Genomic DNA, 23,293 nt, shown 5'->3' with positions numbered 1-23,293 from the left:
ACCGTAAGGAACTGAAAAGTGCAAAATAACTTACATTAGTCCATGCGAAGAGCAACGTAAGCAGACACTGTGTTAGTCCAGTTTTTTAGATCTGTATCAACATAGATGGACAGCGCTTCTCCATAGTCCCGCCCCCACATTTTAGCAGTCAGGCATATCTATACATATATATAATCCTCCCAGTGTCCAATCACAGCTCTCCACTCGGTAATAGTGTTGGTTCCCATTGGTCGAGACGCTTATCAGTCTCGAGCTGAGTCTCCAGCTGTCTCCCTACCATATAGGGGTGTGTCGTGACGTAGCAGACAGCCTGATATATAGTAAACAATTTCGTCCAAAATAACAGTTAATACAACAAAACAAATCACATAATTACACAGAAGAAAATAATTTATCATATATTCTGGCGCTCGGGATGTCCAGGGCGTTTTCTTGTCTGCAGAAATGGAGACAGAAGAGATGGTGAGAAATGTCACTGAAGTTATTATCATTTTTGGTATATTTGTGTGTGTGTACATTTGTGTTTAAGCATTAAATGAACTTTGTCACTCCACATATCTCATTGTAAATTATTTATGATTTACTTATACATAATATATGAAAGTTCCAGCATCCTCTCTCCTCTCTCTGATCTGTCTGTCCTGGAAACTGGTGGTAACTGATAGTATACACATACCGAGAACATAAAAGGTCAGTGAAAACATTTCCTCTAACCCACTAACTAACTTTGTCCATAGCGTATAGCGAGACATCAGAGCTAATTTGTCTGCTTGGTGGAACACTTTAGAGGGATGATGGGGTCCTGTGGTGCTATACTATGTCTCCCCTGGGGGGTATTATTATAGCTCTTCAATCACCACAACAACGACTCTGTAATTAGGAATGATTCTCTTCTTATATTAATTTCTTGTCATTTCCTTGGATGTGTCAGTGCATTGCACCAGCCTGGGGGAGCTGGACTTAGGAGTCTTTTTTCATCAAGGGTATGCCAACTGAACTTTAGGCCATTTGTATCTTACAAGGATCTAACTTATGACCTTTCAGTATCAAGAAGGTCTGTGTTGGCAACTAAGTAAATCCATAACTTGCCATTTCAGGCTATAGCCAATGATACATATGAGACAGGCAACATTAGCCCTCTCTCACAGATGGAAAAAAGGCAACTTGAAGCCTGCTCATTGGTGGCTTTGAGTTCTCGGTGAAAGGATTAGAGTGTTTCAAAGCTTGCTTTCTGTGCTTTGTGAAGGGAGTTTTAAAAGCTATTCTCACCATGTGATATATAGTATAGCTTGTTATTTTTACATATCGAATTAAAGTATGTTGTGACAGTAACAGATCAGAAACTACTTCATGTCATCACACAAGCCCAGCTCTTGGCTCTCTAAAGTAATGTGAATGAGTTCAGAACTAATGTTGTTTCATGTATAAGAATACTGTTTTACTTGCTTCTCTGACTGGATAAGGTTGTTGTCAGGCAGTGGAGATGTCTTCATCATGAGTGGAGTTTGTTACATCAATATGATTATCACATTTGGCTGCATGGGACATCTACTCTGGCTAAATGTTGTAATTTCTTAAAATGTATGTGTATTACTACACTTTAGTATACTATACTATATTCTGTTAAATTGTACTATACTATGCACTATACTCTTCTAAATTATTCTATATTACACTGTTATATACTATACTTACTATAACATTATACTGTTGTATTGTACTATACCCTATACTATACAAAACTTTACTATACTATACTATACTATACTATATATACTGTATATCATACTTTTTATACTTTATTATACTCTGTGCTCTGTGCTATACTATACTATACTTTATTATTATTATAGTTAATCTGCATACTGTTATAGCATACTACATATACTATACTCCATTATGCTCTTATATTGCCCTATACCCTACACTACATTATAATGTTAAACTAGTGTCTTTGAGTATCTTGAAAAGCATTCTTTAAATAAAATGTATTGTAATTATTATTTTATTATTATACTACACTATACATTACACTGTTATACTGTACTACAGTATACTTTACATAACAAACCACTAAAAGGTTGTAACTTGTTAAAGGGTCAGTTCACCCAGATCAAACAAACAAAACCCAACATATTGTATCACTTTTTCACTCACAAACAAAATGCCATTACCTCAATTGTATTGTGAGGCAGGTACCTCAAACCCTGGGCAAATAAAAATAAATTGATCACATGGCTAGATACTACTACTGGTAAATGCCAAATGTGTGTGTGTGTGTGTGTGTGCGTGTCAGAGAGAGAGAGAGAGCGATTTGGGTCAAGTGACCCTTTCTTTTCTTTTTTATTCTTTTGTCCAAGCTCTCTGCTTCTAACGTTAACGTCCTTGAGGCTAATTGGGACTAATCAACTGCTGCAATCATCATGATGTTAATCTTGTAAGATTGTGCTCTAAGTGCCTAAATATAAATGTCAAACATAAATGGTTACAGGCAAATATATTACAGTCATACAATGGTAAACATGTAGTTTAACCAAGAGCTGTCATGGCTTAAAAACCTTTCTAACTCCATTAAATGCACAGCGTGGTTCTGTATATCTCACACCTGCCCATCCCCTCAGGGTCCTGTAACATTTTTTTCTTTGTGCTAAAAGCCTCAAGTGTTAATGACCATCAAACACAACGATTTACCATTATGCACAACAAGACAACAGTGTTGACTAGGTTATTATAGACTGAATATACAAAACGAAAAAGTAACCATATGTGTATACACTGTTTATATACTCTATATTCAGATGTGTATGTGTGCATGATGTTTTTCCTTGCAGCCTGCCTGTGTGTGCATGTGCTGGAATCTAGGCCATCCCTTGTGGCTTTGTGTCTGAGAGGCGGATCAGTCTATATGAGGGGCAGCCAGGCATATGGGCGTGTTTGTGTGGGAGCATGCGCACACAGGACTACATCCCTCTGTGTGTGTGTGTGTATAAGAGAGAGAGAGAGAGAGTATATACTGTATGCGGTGTCTTGGTTGTCTCGGGGTGTTTCCACTGTGCAAACACACATCAACGTAACAGGAACAGGAGGCACTCTCACTTAAATTGTACATACACAGAGACACACACGTTCTCTGTAGCTCTCTCTTCCTCACTATCTTCCTTCCCGTTCCCATACTCCATCTCACTTCAACGCCCCCCCACTCCCCACCCTACCCCCCCCTCCCCCCCAAACCAACCCACACACACATACACACTACTCTCTCTCCCACTCACAGGGTGAGTCTAGGAAACAGCTGGAAAAGCAAATAGTCGCAGGCAGGCCGAGCCCTGGCCCACTGGCTCTCACACATGGCTGGACCTTTACTTGGATGAATGCAGTCCTCACACTGATTTTTCAGCTGCAGTCAAAAAGCACAAGGAGAGGCGCAATTGCACAAACCTAAAGGAATGCTGCAGCAGTTGGCAAACACACTCTTTGATCAACTCGCAGTGTGTGGCAAGAAGATTGGTAGCAGTGTCATCCTCGTGTGCCACAAGTCTCTCAGGGATATTTTAGCAGCTACAGCCACACAGAGGATCACACAGTCCAGGGAGGGAGTTGTCGCAGGAACAACCAGGCCCTTCCTCGTCCCCCTTTTATATTTTTATGCTCCTCAGCTCGGCCTCTTCTTCTAACTCCTCAACAATGTCATCATCATTTTCCAACATCAATAAACTTGACCCATATTCACAACAAATGTGCTGCATTCTTTCCAATCAGACATGAGTGAATTTGATAGCTGAGCAAAACTGGAACATGGGGTCAGTAAGTCAGCAAATACTGCACACCGCATACACTAAGCCCTGTTTTCGGCTGACAGTCTACTTTGATTAGAATCCATAAGATTTGAGGCCATGATATCACATGTTTTAAGTGTTTGAGTAAGGATTACTTGCACATTTTGTAATAGATTACATTAATATGAAACTGAATTAAATAAATAGCGGATTGTACGTCTTTATCACTTTTGTTGTTTTCACTTTATCCATTCAGGGGACGCAGTTAAAAAACAGTTTAACCTGACAGTGAATGTGTAGCATGTGTATGGGTGTGAGCTCCCAAAATCAAAAGGATAAACAGAGCAAAACAGAGCAGCATTCAAGATGTTGTCCATTTTGCCTGTAATGTACAGTACCAGTCACCAGCACTACAACCACTACTACAACCTGTCCCGACTACCTAATGATCATTTCATCTGTCAAACACTGACACGAAGCCACACATTGTGTCATTGCACTTTGACACATTACAAACCCAACGAGTATTTAGCTCATGTACAGCAGACATCACCTGTTGGACGCAAACCGCCATTGACTATCTGTCTCTCTTGTGGACACCGCTCTGTTCTAAATCCCAAGATCAACGGCACAATAAAACAGAAACTTTTGACCACCACGATCCCACTGACTCTGCAGTCCACTTCATGGAACATAAACACCAAACCACAGATTTTATTTGTTTGAAACCTTTGAGGCCAGTCTGTTTTACTTCATCATCACACTACTTTTATTTCATCTTTTGTGTTAGTTCCCGTACTTGTGCTTGTGGTGTGCTTGTTTTGTACGTATTTTTATTTTGATTATTCAGTTGGTTACATCTTATTACTATCATGCGGTTGGTTGGGTGCTCTTTAAAGTTCATTGTTATTCTTGTCTTGCACTGGCACTACTTTAGAGCTTTTTTTCTTTGATTTTCTATTTAATCTGTCAATATTTATCAAATGCCAAAGTCATTGTGCTGATGTCATTCTTCTGTCTTTCCTGTTTCTAGGGGCATGTAAGCAATTATGTGTTTGACATTTCCTGAGGAAGTGATGCAGCATAAATCACCTGTGTAGACCACACATTAAGCCTTTCTCGAAATTTCCTTTCACTTGTGCACCCTCGGAGCAATTAAACATGTTTCCATTTGTACTCAAGGGGATTCCACTTTTTTTTCCTTTGCTGCAGATCCAAAATAAAATCTGACTAAATACCAATACATGTTGCGTTATATCCACTTGGCCGAAGGGGGAAATATATTTGATGGATTATTTCCACTCATTTTAGCTCTTCAGGAAGCGTTTAATGTGAAGTGGCTGGGCTGAGGAGAGGATACACACCCTGCGCAGACGCTTCGAGTCTGACTGAATACAGCCCACTGCACAAAGCTACAGTCATAAATCAGCTCTATCATAACACACCACCTGTGTATAGCAAGTGTTAGCAAAAATAGTTTCCGTCAGTGTCCCTACCACTGAAAAGAACAAAACAGTTTTTCATGAAAAAAAGAAATGGAAGATTATAAACTCCTTTTTCTTTATCCGCAGAAAAAAGGAACACGTGGAAATACACTACTATTCTACACATTTTGGCTGTGGTTGGCAGTACTTAACCCAAACTGATTCTTATACTGTATCTCACTTATTTTGAGTTGGATGAGTATGCATGAGTGTTTCTATGTTTTTATTAGTTAATTCATACAAACATGTTAAATATCACCAAATTTTAGCCTCTTTAAAATACACACACACACACACACACACACACACACACACACACACACACACACACACACACACACACACACACACACACACATATATATATATATATATATATATATATATATATATATGTATGTAATTATCAGCCTTCCAGATTTAACCAAGCGGAACTCTTTCTTCATATGACCAAATGTATGCAGACAGTTAAATGAATTGTATATTGTATAATTGTATATCCTGGACAGAAACAGGAGACAATCGTCAATGTTCTCTATACACAACAATAAATCTGATAAAGAGCACATTTTCAAAGAAAAAAGTTGTGGAATTCCTCTAAATTGAGGGCTGATAACAAAACTATGAACCAAGTTCAGTCTATGCTCTTACAACAATGACACAATAGCTGTGAGATTTTTTACTAAAGCTGCATCTGAACAATGTTGAAGAATGGAAAAGGAAAGTGTCCGGGCAGTGGGAGAGTTGACAGAGAGGAAGAGAGAAAAGACAGAAAACAGAGGGAGAGGCTGCAGACTGCAAACGGATGAGACAATAGACTGCCGCGTCATCGTTCGACAACCCTGATCAATGTCAGGCTGTTGCACAACACCAAACCCCCCTCTCCTTTTGTCTCCCTTTCTTGCTTCATTTCTTACTGCCCTGCATGCTTTCTCTCTCTGTCTCGCTCTGCTCAGTCCACACGGCAAGAGTAATTCTTGCTGCAGCGAAAACAAGAATCATGGAAAACTGCTACAATGTGGCATTAATGATGACGAAAAGCTTAAATGATTCATGTTATCAGTATTCAAATTGTTTGCAGTTGCTTAAAGTTTGCCCGTCTAGCGTTTTATTTCATTTGGTCTTTTTCTCATTTGGGGAGAGATTTAAAGAAAAATGACAGGGTCAGGGTGACAGGGTCAGGGTCTGCCTCCTTTCTCTGCTTGCTGTTTTCATTCCTGCCACCCTTCCTTCTCCCTCTGGTCCCTCATGACCTCTGCCCTAGTGGGATTTGCCACAAGTGGTGAAGAGGAAGCCCAAATCACAGCTTCAAATTAATCTGTTGGTGATTGGAAACACTGAGGATCCCCCACCACAACAAACAGAAAGGAATTGCATGACTTTTGAAAACACAGTTGAAATTCCAGTTTAATTGGTGGGCTCTTCTACACAAAGATGTCTCAATTTTCCTCTTTATTTATCTAGTATCATCCTCTCAATACATCCCTCATCATGGAGTTGATCCCGTGTTTCATATGACGGTGTAATGTAATGCTCCTCAGGCATTGCGTCAGAACCCAAAATGGATCCTCACATGACAGGAGTGCCAGTGTTAGAGGCCCACGTCCCGAGACGACATGCTCAGCAACTGCTGCTATAATATAAACTTCATGTATAAAATATGAGGATTGCCTTTTTAGAACACAGAGCAAGCAGCGCTGCCTGGCAGGGTAAGACTTTTTTTTTTTCTGAATGCATTTCTGAGTGCCCCCTATTTTTGATTTTTCGTGGAATTTTTGTCCACTTTTGATTCAATTTCAGTGAACTATGAAATCATACACTTTGACTCCATACCGGCAATTTCCTACCACTGAGATTTCTGTTTTTGTGTCATGTACCACACATCCCACACTTGTTCCCCACAGCTGGAAACTGGGAGCAGGTCTCAAAGAAGAGAACGGTGCCATTCTCCTTTCAACCACTTCAACCATTCTGTCTTCAACCTACCATTGTGGAGGGTTTTTTTCACCATATTCGCTATTTTATTTTTTGTTGACACAGTGGTTTATGTTGGTCGGCATTTCCTACCACAGCTGGCTCTTCTTCTGTATTCTGTGTGCTTCTTGTTTTCTCTGCCATTTTTCATGCACTGAAAAGTATCACCGGTCACGTTCACATATCATTTAACAGTTGTCAAGTTTATGTTTTCATATTTGACATACGATCAAAGTTTAATATAACAAGAGACATTTTGCCTCTTTCATGTTAAGTTTCCACTGAAATGTTTTGGGCGTTTTATATTTCAAGGATATTTTTCTCCGTCTGATCACACCACAACACACACACACACAAATCAGCCACAGATCCTTATTTTCTAGGAATTAGTCCCAAACACTGCTATTTCCTATTTTACCATTTTCCAAAGCGCACAAACAAGTTCCTCTTGCCACTGTTAACAACAAGAGACAGTTTCAGTGCAACCACTATGGATTACATTTTAACGTTACATTTATTCATTTGCTAGACGAGGTACAATAGATGTCTCAATGCACAACTTTCCCTGGTCGTCATGCATAACTCAGTTTTCTAGCATGACCAGTAGTCCATTCATGAGCAGACGCATGTGACACAGATCACAACATCCCAAAGCACATGCTTAGCTGTAGGGGTTAAACCCTAGAGCACCGAGCATGTGACTGGACGATCATACATGTGGACAACAAAGCAAGGGCGGTGATATGGATTGTTATTGAATGTGTATTTATGATATATTACTGATACTTATTGCTCATTAGCATCTATTAATATTAATCATATCAATCCAGCTGGTACTGTTTAGCATTGGCAACATCGCTTTTGGTTCTATACCATTGAGTTTGAATTGAACTGATCTGACCTGATTTTTACTAAAGCTGACCTGAATTGAATTGAACTGAATCTCATTTGAGTTGAGATTCCACACTAATATCAACAAATATATCTGTCACATTATTTACATGTGACTTTGCTTTGAGCCTGTTTTGCTTTGTAAAAGAAAATCATTAATCTCCAATAGTGATTTTTATAGCTTGAAACAACAACAATTTTGATAATCAACTAATTATTTATATAGTTTTCAAGCCAAAATGTCATTCTCTTGCAACATTCTCTGGTTCCAACTTTTCTAATGTGAGGATTTGCTGCTTTTCTCTGTTTTATACAATTGTAAATTGTATAAAAAGTGTTTCAGACTGTCAGTCAGACAAAAGAAGGCAATTTGAAAACCTCACCTTGGTGTAGTTATTGGTATTTTATACAATTTTCTGCCATTTTGCAGATGAAAGGATTCATCATTTAATCAAAACAATAATCCATAATGAGAATAATCATAAGTTGCAGCATCCACCTTATTATACCTTATGACTTTGTTTAGCACTTCCCAAACACTCTGAAACTTTCTGATTGTCCAGCAAGAGGAATGAAAATGTCTTTTCTTCAGCCTATGCATGTGTGGGAGCAGATGGCAATTGTGTGTCTTTAAGTATACTGTTTGGATGGAAGGATGGATGCATGATTGCATGAGTTTGGTTTTGCATATCAGGACATCTGTGTGTGTTTGTTTATGGCTGAGTTGTTGGCATTTTTCTACAGGTTAGCCCTGGAGTGCTGAGGTTATTCCCCTGCTCTGCCTTTGGTAATACCCCAGTAAAATACAAGCTGTTTTAGATGTTTTGTTCTCCATCCAAAACAACAGGTGCAAATCTGTACAAGCTCAACTGCTTTCTGCATTATCCTGCATAATTTGCCCAGAGAGAGGGAAGACTTAAAAAAAAAAGTGCAGCTCTTCTCCAACTGCACAGCCAAACTGAAGACTGTATGTGTGTGTGCACAGCGTGTGTGTCCCCTGAAGTCACATGTGCATATACGTTTGCGTCCATATGTTTACAGTTTGTGAGAATCTGTGTATTTCTGCTTTGTGTGTGGTGTGTGTGTATGTGCATGTGTGTGTGTGTGTTTAGATCTCATTTAAAAAAAAAAAAAAAAAAGGAAAAACATAAACTGGCAACCCTGACCATACTGCCTCGGAGCCAGAGTTATACATAGAAAATTACACACTGGTGTGCCAACCCCTCCTGACTCAAGCCTGCAACAACAGGATACAAAGAGACACACAGACACTTATAGAAACAATTCTCCACACAGATGCATACATTAGACATAATATAGTACATGAAATGACAAAAACAAGATGCCTATTGATGCAATGTTCTCTCCTTATTTTGTCAATAAACAAACAGCACTTTGCCCTTTACATCCTGGCGTCATATTTACACCACCGATGAGGGTCTGCTGCTGCTGCTGCTACGTAACCACCAAACTGTTACGCAATGCAAGCCGACCCGATTTTAATTTTTTAAACTCTGACTTTTAAAAAGCTGTGAGGTAAAAAAAGGAGAGGCAGTATTGTTGGAACTCTCTGGGCAAAGCAGTAAGCTTCCTGACATGCCGGGCATGGGAGAGGGCAAAAGGGAGATGTTTGTGTGTGCGTGTAAGTGTACTTGAGTGACAGGGAGGGCAGACAAGCTCAGTCAGTCTGTGAATACATGTTTAAAGTGATCTTTAAATGGACAAGTTTTAGTAAAAGCAATTGAGAGCTGAGGGGAAGTAAACAATAAGCTCGTGTGTAAAAGTTTGACTAATTAACCTTCCTTTTGAAATGTGTGTTCTGACAATTTGACTGAGGAGAAAGAGTAGAAACAGGACTGGTGAGGGCCCCCTAGACAGCACTGTAAGCTCCCTGACCTGCCTTGGGTAAATGTTTGACTAAGAGAGTCCCTGCTTGCTGTATTTGTTGCACGCTAGTGTGCAGAGGAGGCCTGAGAAGGGGAGGAGACACTGATGTCACCAAGAAATCAGACACTGGGATAAGCACGCACAGAATTTACCTAATCTGAACTTCTCAGAGATTCCTATGTTATTACTTTATGTATAGCCGCACATACTGCACATACATTTTTATTTAGTGGTGTGTACTTTTGTGGTTTCTTATTTACTGAATCATTCCCTTATGTACTTACTCACCAATTCACTGTACACTCACTCTTTTATGTGTTTATTTACTTACTTATGCACTTAATTTTTTGCTCACTTACTGTATGTACTTAACTACAGCAACTGTGTACTTATGTTTGCATTCACTTAATACTTACATTATGTAATTACTCGACTGCATACTGGACTCACCCTCTTTCATCAATTATGTGCTTCCTTTTGCTCGTCAGTTATGTATTTTCTATAATATTCACAGAATGCACTCCCTCATTTACTTATTACCAGTAAGTCTTAATCCTCTTGGCTACATACCCACTGATTCATGTGCTCAGAAAATAGAAAAGTTTGCAGTGTGTCCCTCTGTTATGTATATGTGTGCTAATTTCTAATTTATCATGGTTGAAAGAGATTAGGTTAGGTTATTTTGAACCTAATTCTTAAACTGTGCAATTATTACAAGTTTCTCCCAGTTAACAAGAGCATTTTAAAACTACAGTTGACAGTATCTTTGCTTTCCATTTCACTTTACAGGCTATAACAGGCAGAAGTAACTTGCTGTGGTTACTCTGGTTTGCTTTCAATGGGATGAGATTGACAGGAGGTGGTTCCTGAGTTAACCACTGAGAATGTTTGTTATTGGTTGAAAGATTTATTTTGGAGATGAAACTGGACACACGGTGAATCGGAAACTTCAGCTTGTTTTATTTACCCCTCCAGTCTTTTCTCAGCTTACAGTGTTCCCAAAAGTGTGGGCGGTGAATGGAGCTTTTTGGAAAATGTATGTTTAGTGCCAGATATTAGCGGCACGGTAAAAGGAAAGGGACACCTCTGCTGCACACAGAGTTGGGGTTAATTAAGGTTTCATTTTTGTTCTAATGTCCCAACAGAGTGGTACTTCAGCTGACCTCAGGAGCACTTGTCCTGATTTGACTTTCAAGTGTCACATCAGGACAAGCATGAAGCATGAGTGGAAGTAGGGTACAGGCATAATCTGGGTAAAAAAGACAGAGGCCTACAGTAGCTGAACAAAATTATATCCAAAATATACACAGTGAAAAAAAAAAGTGAAAAAATCATAAAATTATTAACAGAAGTCAGTCAGTGAGGCAGAATGCAATCGAAAATGTAGCCCTCATCTGAACTTAAAATAGCTCGGAAGGCACCTTAAATAGTCCTCATTTCTTATTCAGGTGCGCTTTGAAGTGTCTCTTGAGGTTAGTACTGTTCCCTCCAGCTATTTTATAACCATGCAGCTTCTCTCCCGAGATGACAACACACTCACTCCTTCTTTGGAATTATAAGTGAAGTGTGTCCAAATATCAGCCTTCCAAGTCACCATGCACTTTATCCCCCACCCTCTGATGTTAGCCAAGCTCTCAAAAATGTAGGGTGTGTAGCTCCAGCACTGCTGGTACTGCAGGTTCTACAGGGAAGAGGAAAATGTGGGCAGTGTCCAGTGACGAAGAGGCACAAATAAACATGATTGCTCGCATATAAACATCTTTTATGGTTTAATCGGCTGTCATCAACTCTTGTCTTTTACATAGATTGATTTTATACAGAATATAGTTAGTTGTTTGATTTTAGCCATGCTAGCAATGTGGCTCTAGAGATGGCAATGTTAGTCCACCACTTTGGTCCAGACTGAAATTTGTCAACAAATTGCCTTGAAATTTTGTAGACATTCATAGTCCCCAAAGGATGACTCCTACTAACTTTAAAGCCAGCAGCAATTCAGATTTTTTACTTATCCTGTAAAATATCTCAGCATCTACTTATTGGATGGTCATGAAATTTTGTAAAGCCTTTATTTGTTCTGAGTGGATGTATCCTAATGACTTTGATCATCCACTGACCTTAGCGTCATCAGGAGGTTAACATGTGGTTTTGTGTGAAATGTCTCAACAACTTCTGATTACCGTGAAATTTTATACAGACAATATCCCCTTAGGGATTAATTGTAACAGCTTAATGTCCCACCTAGCACAATCATCAGGTCAAATTTTTAATTTGTCCAATATGGTTTATGGCCCAATAGGCTACCTGCAAACCTAATTATATTCCCAGCTGCCTCAACTGTACTAATTAGTGCAAATTAGCATATGTTAGCATGCTAGCACGTTAACCTAGGAGAAGACTATGATAAATATTACCAGCTAAATATCTGCATGCTAGCATTGTCATTGTGAGTGTGTTACACTAACATGCTGACGTTAGCATTTTGTTTGTAGCACTGTGCTTAAGAAACGCCTCAAAGAACTGCTAGCATGACTGTCGACTCTTAAGTTGTTTATTGCCAAATTCCACTTTTCTCTCCTCATTATTGTCAACAATATTATGAAGACTTTAGTCATATTGAAAATTTTCATAATCTCAACATCTTCTTTGTCTTGGCAAACAGGTAAATGAAAAACATTTGTCACAGTTTTGACAATAAATCACCAAAATATGGACAGTTTATTACCCATGGCCCAACACAAGTCAAGAAACCCAATCTGCTACCCAGTGTATGTTCTCCTGTTGATCTGGATCAGTTCCTACATACTTATGTTGTTTTACCATGTGATCACTCCACCACAAAAAGGGTTCTGCTATGAGGCAACAAGCCCAAAACGTCATTTTCATTTTTCAGCCCTATGGTGAACCCTTGTTATTAAGAGCACCGCAATGTACCATGTATATTATTGGTGTCTCCTCCTGCTGTGTCTTTCCTTGGCTGTACACAGTGGCCTGGTTGTGACTGTGACCTCACATGCTCCGATTGAATCCTGCAACCTGACTTCAACCTGGCAGAAAGGCAGGGACAGTGTTTATGTAACACACACAGCCTCAGATTAGCACCTTTGGACCCCTGCCCCCTTCTCAGCCCCACTCTTATAATCTTTCTTGATCTCAGTTTGACACCTCTCTCACTCTCTCTTATTCCGTGGGCAGGATGTGGTCACATGGTGACCCACATCTAATGATTATTTTTCACACCGACTCTCCACCTGCTGGTCACTCTCCTGTTTTCTTATCCCCTCTGATTCTCATGCTTTCTTACTGAAGACCAGGGGCCGCCCGTGGCATAGGCCACACAGGCGGTTGCCTAGAGCGCCAAATAAGGGAGGGGGCACCAAATGAGTGGGACTTGTTTTTCTTTTGTTTTTTTCTTACCAACAGGTGTGCTTGCTTCTTTACAGCTTTTGGAAACACACACTTGTTCTCCCTTCTTGATGTTTTTCCTCTCTTTTCCCCATTAACTTAAATGGGTTTTCATCTGGTTTGATTTTCAAAGCCTTACTGGTTGGTCAGTTTTCGCCTGACAGCCATCAAACTTCATGTGCTACCTCAGGCCATGTCATGTCGCCAAACACTTGATTGAATGGCACCTTGAAACCCCCTTGCCTTTTTGTCAGGAGGACTGGGAGGATTCTGTCTGGGCTGGAGGTACCATTGTTGCATGCTATTTTAGTGTGAATTCATTTTTGAAGTTCTAGGACCGGAGGAACTATTGTTGCACTTTTTGGGGGCTCCAATCTAAAATATCACCTAGGGCACCAACATAGTCAGGGCTGGCCCTGCTGAAGACCACACTCTATATGTGTCTTCATATACAGAACTGTATATGTGCAATCACGCACACACATACAACCACCCCCCTCTTTTTCCCTCAGTCCCCCTGGGCAGTGACTGGCCTTTTCCTTCAGTGTTTCCAGATATTCTCCTCTTCTCCTTGTTCTTTGTTGTTCCCTGCATCATCTCGCCCTCCTGCCTTTCTCTCCCTCCACAGTGTTTCACATGCAAAGTCTCTTCACAGCGATTCTGTCACATGTGATCTAGTCACTCAGTGTCCTTGCTTCACGCCTGCCTGGCTGTGGTGAGAGCCACCCTGTGTAAAGCAATAGAAAATAATCAATTGAGTTGTGGTGGAACAACACACCACTGCCCATGAATCCTATAAACTCTTATATATGATAATTAACATGATACTCAAAGATTAAGCTATTTACTTAATTTTGATCTTGTGGTGGTCATAACTACTGTCAATCCAGTTTGACTGAGACAATTTCATTACTGTTACCTTGAGTTATCAAACATTTTGTGTTTTTTGATTGCTGCATTGTTGCTTAAGAGTTTATCTTGGCTAAGTCTGACTGTCTGAACTTCAGTCACAGTTGGACACAGGCACGGTGTGCCCTGTTATAGACAACATTTAAAAAAAATCACTGACAGTTAAGAGGAAAAGTACTACAAGCACTACAAAATTGTAATGTGTTATCCTGAGAAGACTAATTATAAGCAATAATGGCCACTGCATTTCTACTCAGACATTGGTGCAATATCACTGAGGGGACTACAAGGACGTTTCAGCTACTAATCTAATAAAAACATGATAATGGAAATACAACATTTCACAAGAACTCACAATAAATAATCCTTTCATCACCGTGTTTAATTTGTCCCAGGACTGTCCTTGGTTCCTGCATGGCTGCTTGCTGTCACACTAGTGTCCTGTATCTCTGCTCTCTTTTGTTCCAACTGTCTCATCTTGTTACTTTTTCTGCTATAGACAATATATAGAATAGAAGGTTGCAGTGGTTTTTTAGAGTAGCATTATTAAGTGCTTAAAATTGGGGTCTGAAATTAACACCTGCCAGCACACAAAATAATGTTAGCAGTTAGTAACCAAGTGTTGAATGAAACTCTAACATCTATATATATATTAACTTAATGTTAATGTTAACTTAATACATATCAGATCTGCAGTTACTGATCATGTAGCATATAAGAACCTGGAAAATTAGTTATATAGGTTAAAATTAAAAATAATAAATGCATTAGATTGTTTTGCAGGGTGCTCTTTGATTTAAAATTCAAAGGAAGCATATATAACTTTTGCTGAAATTATTATTTTTAGATAATGGCTCACTGAATATCCTTGCATTTCCCATGACTCTCTTGAGTCAGTCGATTAATGACATCGTCTTCAGGAACCATGAGTGGAGCAGGACCAAAAGTATGGATGTGCTTAGAGACAGATACTGTGCTCTAAGATGTCGCCCCATTCATTCCAGTGAAAGTTGGCACATACTGGGCACATATGCCAAAAAGCTTCTTCCACATTTTTGGGACTGTAGAGGAAGAATATTAGACTTCTTCTCTGGCTGAGCCAGCTGACAGCCGTACACATGCATGGCATAAAAATAATATACTATTCTGGCCTTTGAGTCTGTTTAATTTTAATTGTACCTGATTGCTTAAATTGAGAGAATACACAATAATTTTTGGCAGGTTGTGACACTCAGAAAATAATATTATGAATTGTCAACAGGAAAAATTCTTCTTGGGCCCCACAACATTCACGCAAATATCAATTTAATCACAACAATTACAGCCGTGATTTTGCTCTGGATTTGGCTGCATAATGTGCAACAATAATGATATAATAAACTTAACAAATTATAGATTAATTCTCGTGTTTTAATGCATATGTTGCAGTGGATACAATAACTCACACTGTGGTTTACTGAAAAGAAATCCATCTTAGCTTGTGGAGATTTAGGCTTCAGGTTTACAATTTCAGCAGCCAGTGATCCAGAGTTAATATTAAATGCTGATCATGGTTATAAACAATGGCCTCTTTTTTCTTTATATTGAGTTAATGAACTGAAGTGAACAGATCATACATTATTAAAGAGTCTGATAAGAGAGAGAGGACAATATGCAACAAAGGTAGAAATCAGCATAATTGATGTCATTATGTAAGCTCTGTACATGTCTCCTGTAGCACATTATGCCACAGAGCACCTACAAGAGGAATTTAAAAAATACTGTGGGAAACTTTGAAAGATTTGTTATTTGATAGCAGACAGGGGAAAGGGACAGAAAATGAGGGCAGAGACCAGAAAGAAGATTTCAGTATCCATGTTCAGTGTCAAAGTATTTCTTTTACATTGTCTAATTTGTAATGTTTGACATCCAGGTGAAGCTCTGATACAAAATATTGTCCCATAGTAAATATGAAATGCGTAAATACCTGCAAGTCCCACAGCAAAATGCTCTCCACTATCATTCATGAAAAGCATTGTGTATGTAACTATATGCAATAATCCATAAGGTTAGTTTTATGAACTGTTATTTTATAACATCTGTATAAGTACAGTCATTGTAGTATGCCATAATATAAATCATTAAATTAATTACAATAAATTGTAACCACATGTACTTATACAAAATAATTGAATTAGACTTAGTGTAAGTGTAATACACACATAATTTATAAACATTAAATTCTAACCATATGTAAAGAATAATAAATGTCCCTAACAAGGTGAGGTTTTTATGAGCTACCTGTTTTAAATTTAGTTTCAATCTCAGTCAGCCTGACTAAATTTAATCGGAGTCACATACTGTACCAGGCACAGAAACAGGCCTGTGACCTATTCTGGTACCCGAACAATATTTTAAGAAGACACGCAGTTCTGTAACAGACAGCTGCAAAACACATGGCTGTTTCATCCACCAAGTGAATATAAATAAATAAATAACTATATATATAAAATTATATAACTATATAACTATATATAACTATATATAACTATATATATATGTATATATATATATATGCCTGGAGCAGTGTTTTCATTTGTTGTGGCCTTAATTTCTTAGGTGCCCTATTTTTGCAGCATTAAATTAGGTGCTAAAAAGCCAGGAAACAAAAGTTAGTGAGAGAAAGAGCTCACATGAGAAGAGTAATGACCCAAGGACAGAGAACATATTTGAATCCAACAGTGTTTTTAAAAAAATATACTTTTATGGCTTTTTGTCATTTCTCTTACTCCATTAAAAGCTGATATTCTGCAGAGAAAATTTTACAATTGACTGAGTACATTGTTGGGAAAGTGAACATTTTGTGTTGGGGGACACAGACAATTTAACACCAACTTTTGATTGAATATCATTAAATGAATACACTCAAATCAGTGTCTGTCCTGCTAGTTTTTTGTTAGTTTTGTGTGTTGACATTTTACAGATGCAAGACTTTTATCCACCAGCATCATTATGCATCCTCACACTCCAGGAGCCACTTACCAATGGGAGGCTCGCTCCAAAAAGAGCACTATTCAAACACCATGCAACACAAACACTGCTCATTCATTCCTGCGGAGCAGAAAGAGCTCTAAATCTGTCTGAAGCTGTGTTTTTGCTCCCAGACTCCCTCCAGGTGGGACGCCTCTGATAAAACCCACAGACTGCATACTGTACCGAGGAGAACTCCCACAGACAGGCTTATACTGTAAGCAAAAACTGAGTGTGTGTGTGTGTGTGTCTGGGTATGAAGAGGGAACAGCAAGACTGTCTGACAAATAAATCAGAGACATAAGAGAAAGCAACTAAGGCAAAAAAAACAAAAAAACATAATCAAATTAAAGATAATTAAAGAAATTCTCACAACTGGAAGAAGTGGATCTACAGTTAAGTAGATAATGTCGATTTTACCATTGTTGTAAGGTATACCACAATACATGATGAGTGCAGGGTTTGGTCACATGGGAGATGGTTACAAAAGGACAGCACAGATGAGATTAGTGATGGATATCACAGCGGTTAACTTGTGAACAGATGACAATTGTTTCAGAAAGCCACCATGACCTTCTGGGAAAGGGAAGCCAATCAATGTTGCCTTTCCCTCCCTTGTAGCCACACCATCACCAGTGTATACTACTGTAAATACTATTGCCTGCTGATTTCAACAGTGAGGCTGTGGTGTGTTGAGGTACATTACACTTTTTTCAGATTTCATCTATGAAAATAACCAACTGGACTTAAAAAATGAAGAAAACCTGCAGACCAGTTGGCATCAAGGGCACAGACAGAGAGTCCAGATATTAAGCGTTATTCCCAACTTTACTGTACTATATCACATTTCAAGTTAAACTCAATGGGTGAAGATAAAGATCCATAGTATTTAAAGGGAGTTAAAATATCTATCTGGCTACAAGCCATTATGGCAATACTGCTGCTATTGCATTGGCTGAAGCTTGACGCACAATGGACACAAAGACAGAATACTTCATGATCCCCTCCCGACATGTATTAAGACATGTAAAATACTTTGCTTGGAACAATAATGATGTGTGTCTCTTATGTTTTTTTCACAAGAAAAGTATAATTACCACATTAAAATCCTTAAAATGTCCTTCTCCCTCATTAAAAAGTCCAGAATCTATGAATATGCAAATATTTTTCATTTCAGAAGTTGAACTGCAAGACACAAGATGTCTCCTACTTCACTGTAAAGTTTCATTCTCAGTGTATACTGGAGGCTTCAAGTTTCCACATCACACTCGTGTAACTTGAATATTAGACCACGATTGGCTCCAAATAAGTCATGATGTCACAAATCAGCCTTCAGTCATAATGTCACAAATCATGCTCATAGGCCTGCCCCTTAAAATCTGATTTTCAGTGACCACAGATAAACTTTCCACTTTCAGCAGATGAATGTGAAAACAAACTCTGCACGTACATCATTCTGCACAGTGAGGCTCAAACATCCAACTGTAGGAACAAGCAGAAAAACATATTTTTGAGTGGAAAGGGACTTTAAAGGAACAGTTGAATATTGTGGGAAATATGCTTATTCACTTTCCTGCCAAGAATTAATGAGAAGATTGTTACCACTCTCATGTCTGTATGCTAAACATGAAGCTAGAGCCAGCAGATGATTAGCTTCAGTAAGCATAAAGACAAAGCTAAAGAAAGCTCCTGCACGTACCTCCCTGTAAAACCACAAATTGCTGTTTTACATTTTGGTTTCTGTGCAGATTAAATAAACTAGATCAAATGTGTTAATAAGTGAGCTTCAGGTGGTGGTAGTCAGTTTTTGTTGTCTTTGGACAGACTAGCTGTTTCAAGTCTTTATGCTATACTTTAACTTCAGTGATGAAGTTTTATATCTTGAATTTTACATCTGCTTGACGGCTGAGAGTTTAACAATACATAAAAACCACTAATTATTTTTGGCCAACCTAAAACCAAAATGATGCAGGTCCCTTCACTACTAAACTACGCAGAATCACTGGATCACTTCACCTGAAGAAACTCCTCTCTCAAAACGTGAAAGTTCATTCTTAACCTTGGGAATAGTAGCTTGACAAAATAATGTTAATCTTGAGTCATGATCTAATAAATCTTTCCAAACATTTACAATGATTTCTATTTTACTAGTTCCAGTTGTAATAATTTGGGTCCCAACATCTCAAAACTGTCTCAGAGGCTTCTACCCTTGTCTTGTCTTGTCTGATTGGCTTAGAAAGTCTTGGGCTGTAATCCATGCCAGGTTAGGAAAGGTCAGAAGAACATTACGTGTTAATCGTCTCGTTTTAGCACTTTAAGACTTCCTTGTGGCCACACACTTCACTGCAAGTCTGTGGTGACTAAAAGCCCCTGATTAATGTCAGGATTTCAACCAAGATTAAAGATTTTCTATTTTTATTCCCCCAAAATTACAAGAAGTCAGTGTTTCCTGTTGGGGTGGAAAAGTATCTGGAGCAGCATTTAGACCATCATGAGACATTAAATTTCCACTGAAACACACAGTAATGAGGTTTCTTTGAGGTTGGCTGCTCCTTAAGGCAGGGTGTGTGACCCCCTGCAACCATTCAAAGGGAGGAAAACTCTCAGATACTCTACTGCCTTTAAATAAATAATTAATCCAAAAAAAAAAAAAAGAATCCTTCATCTATAAACAGAGTCTACTCAAAACCCGTCTCATTGTAGATTTTACACACATTAGCTGTACCAAGGTGGAAACCTCTGTCATATCATTAGTGGATGAGATGACTGTGAACCAACATCTAATATCTATTACCAGGCCAGAATCATACCCAACACATCATGGAACCAACGCATAATCTTAAATTTACATTTTAAGCCTAGAGGTATGGCAATTTTGTTCTGCCGGTTGTCACTCTTTGGTTCAGGCTAAAATATTTCAACTATTAGATGGATTGTCATGATTTTTTCTACAGATATTCATGGTCTGCAGAAAATCCTACAGACTTTGGTGATCACCTGACCTTTCCTGTAGTGCAACCAGATGGCCAAAGTTTTCACTAGTTCAGTGAAATATCCCTACATCTACTGATGTTTCTTTCCAATAATTTAGTTAATGACAAATACCTGCAAAACTACTGATATTCCCATCGGCCTAAGCTACTTAGTTACTGTGATTAGTATTGTATTAGTAAACTAAATGCCAACATGATAACTTTCCAAGGATATAAAATCTTGTGTCATAGTATTATAAGCCTTCAGACTCGTGAATGATTGTTTCAAGGCAAGGCTGTTTTCAGTCTGACTGCTTGCTTTGTATTGTTTCATGGAAACTATAATTGCAATAACATTGGAAATCTTAAAGAATTTTGTAACTGTGTGTAACATCATGATAAACGTAATGGTTGTAGCCCAAACAACACACATCTGAAGCCATGATCAACTAATTGATAGAATAAAGTAATGAGAGAGAAAACCGAGATAGTCAAAGTGATTAATCATGTTGTTTGATGCAAAATATTATTAGCATCAAACAACATGATTACTGTTTCTACCCACTGACATTGTAGCAAAACTGTTGGAATAAAGTTTATTGTAACACTGATTAACGCTGGTAAATCAACTACCATTCGGACAATCAAGTAGCTGAAAAACCTCATGGGGTCTTAAATATAAACCAGTTTCAGTGAACATAATTTCAGGAATCCAAATTTTTTAAGAAGAAAATGGGCTGAAAGGATCACCATAATACATTTAACAAGCCTTTAAAACCATTTATGGTTGTCACATCTTATCATATATTTACTATGGAAAATCACATTACTTTTGTTGCCTTCCTCCATTCCTTTTTTTACTGTAATTGTCTCAAGCAATACTGATGAGGCTGATGCTATTATCTTAATGTTCCAGTCTAGGATTAAAAGGATATTGAAAATGACTGGCATGACTTTCAAGGCATGATTTCAAGCTCTAGCTGCTGCACATAGGCCTGAAATGCTGATGCTTCAGTCTCTATTAAACCAAAGAGAGAAAAGGGTTCTTATACATTGCGTATGTCTTTGGATTGCTATTTTATCTTATAGTTGTTTTACTAACACTATATGCTTCATTCAATGTTACACTGTTAATACTGTAACTTTTCAGTTTTCTGCTGCTGTTATTTTATACTGTATACAGTATGTTCTAAACTCACCCACTTTTATATTATTTACACTTTACAAGTAATTTTACTAAATATGTTCTAATGTGATAACTGTCAGTTGCATTTATCCATCTTGATTCATTTTATTCTTTGCTGTAGATATTATTTGCTGCTGCAACAAATATCTGCACAAGAATGTGTCATCCCATCTAATCCAAAGTAATCTGGTGATCAAATCTGTAGATATCAATAAAGTTACTATTATTATTTTTAAAAAGGTAACCTGACTTGTTTGTAACTGATTCCTTTGGCTCTCCTCCTAAAATGTTTCAAGTCAACATAATCTGAAACTGGACTAAAGGGAAATCCACTGACTCCCTGTGACCCATTGACCCGCAGGATGCTTGAGTCTTAGTCTGTCAGGTTTGAGACAGTGTAGCAGCGACCCTGAGCCAATACAGAAATGCCTCACCACTTGATTGACCGAAAACCTGCGGACCAGTGGGCGTAAAGGGTGCGGACAGAGACTCCAGATATTAAGTGTTATCCCCAACTTTATTGCACTATATCACATTTCAGGTTAAACTCAACAGGTGAAGCCAAAGATCCACAGTACTTCAAGGGAGTTTGTACCAAATTATCTATCTGGCTACAGGCCTATCTATGATATGTGATGCAGAAAAATAAATGCCATATACAGTTTCATATATAGTGAGTATCAAGTGTATTGCAAATGAAGAAGAATGTGAACAGAAAACCAGATGGATTTACTGAATATAAAATGAAATAAGGGATCAAGTGATAATAAGACATTATTAACTTTCTTTTGTATCCTAATGTGGCATGCAACACAATCTTATCTGGGGTCTGGTTGTTAATCAACTCCTATTAGGCAAAAATTGAGATTATCACTAAAATAGGATTTAGCTCAAATTAGACAGACTGGGATTACAGGAGGGGGGTGGGGGTGGGGGTGTGGGGGGCAGAGGGGGCAAGGGGGGTTAGACCGATTTACTCCTGTGTGTGGATGTGTGACTAAGTCTGTACAGCATGCATGATGTGTATCTATAGGTTATATTCACACTTGTACTCACCAATTTTGCCCTCTTTGAAGCCTCACACCATCTGTCAGGGACACGGAATGTTGGGAATCAGGTTATTAAAGTAAGAAAATGTTTCATCTATTTTATCTATCAAGTCTGGCTGCCATAGCCTGCTGCTACAAGGCCATATTCAAATTTCAACACTGTTCTTAGAGACTGTAATTGCTTTCCTTGTGGCCTTTCATAATTCTATCCGAGCCATATGTTAATACACTTTTACTATATATATATATATATGTATAGACTTGTAGTGACTTGAATCATTTTATATCTTTTATTGCAGGTAAAATGATTTGCTGTTGGCATGTTTTTAAAGGGGATTGATTGTTTTGGATCATTGTGTGAAATTGTAAATCACATAGGTGTTCTCTCTCATGCTGGGAGACTGAAAACAAATAGCCTAGTCATACAATACATTTCTTTGTGTGGTTGACTTATACTTCCAGCATATGGGGTATAGGTTAACCCAACAGTGACATTCTGTAAAATCAGACAGCCTTACATCTCCCTGGATTGATTTAAGTCACATTCCTGCATCCAAAGTCTAGCAACACATTGATTTACCACCAGTCCTTAGATAGTCAAATGTGTGTGTTTGTGTGTGTGTGAGTGGTCTGTCACAGGCTACTTTTGGGGACAAATTTCAGACTTAAGACCAGTTAATTGGGGACTGCTTGTCCAATATGGGACAAAAACCGTGTCCCCAATTTGGAAAAAGCTAATTTTTGGGTCAGTGGT

The 23,293-nt window shown here is 38.4% G+C and overlaps 1 protein-coding gene across 2 annotated transcripts in view; it reads right to left on the bottom strand.

The window, feature by feature from the left end:
* The window catches only part of LOC121895956 (vitamin D3 receptor A), a 112,863-nt gene that overhangs the window by 87,892 nt on the left and 1,678 nt on the right, over window positions 1-23,293 (bottom strand). The window contains exon 2 of one of the 2 annotated variants that reach the window (XM_042409523.1): window positions 22,547-22,577. The gene's annotated coding sequence lies outside the window, so the exon portion shown is untranslated. Of the gene's footprint in view, window positions 1-34; window positions 491-22,546; window positions 22,578-23,293 lie in introns of those variants that run through there. The other variant, XM_042409522.1, reaches the window with a different exon arrangement.

Source organism: Thunnus maccoyii, chromosome 4 (assembly GCF_910596095.1).
Source record: "Thunnus maccoyii chromosome 4, fThuMac1.1, whole genome shotgun sequence".
Taxonomy (NCBI): domain Eukaryota; kingdom Metazoa; phylum Chordata; class Actinopteri; order Scombriformes; family Scombridae; genus Thunnus; species Thunnus maccoyii.
This window is presented reverse-complemented; position numbering and strand designations above follow the sequence as displayed.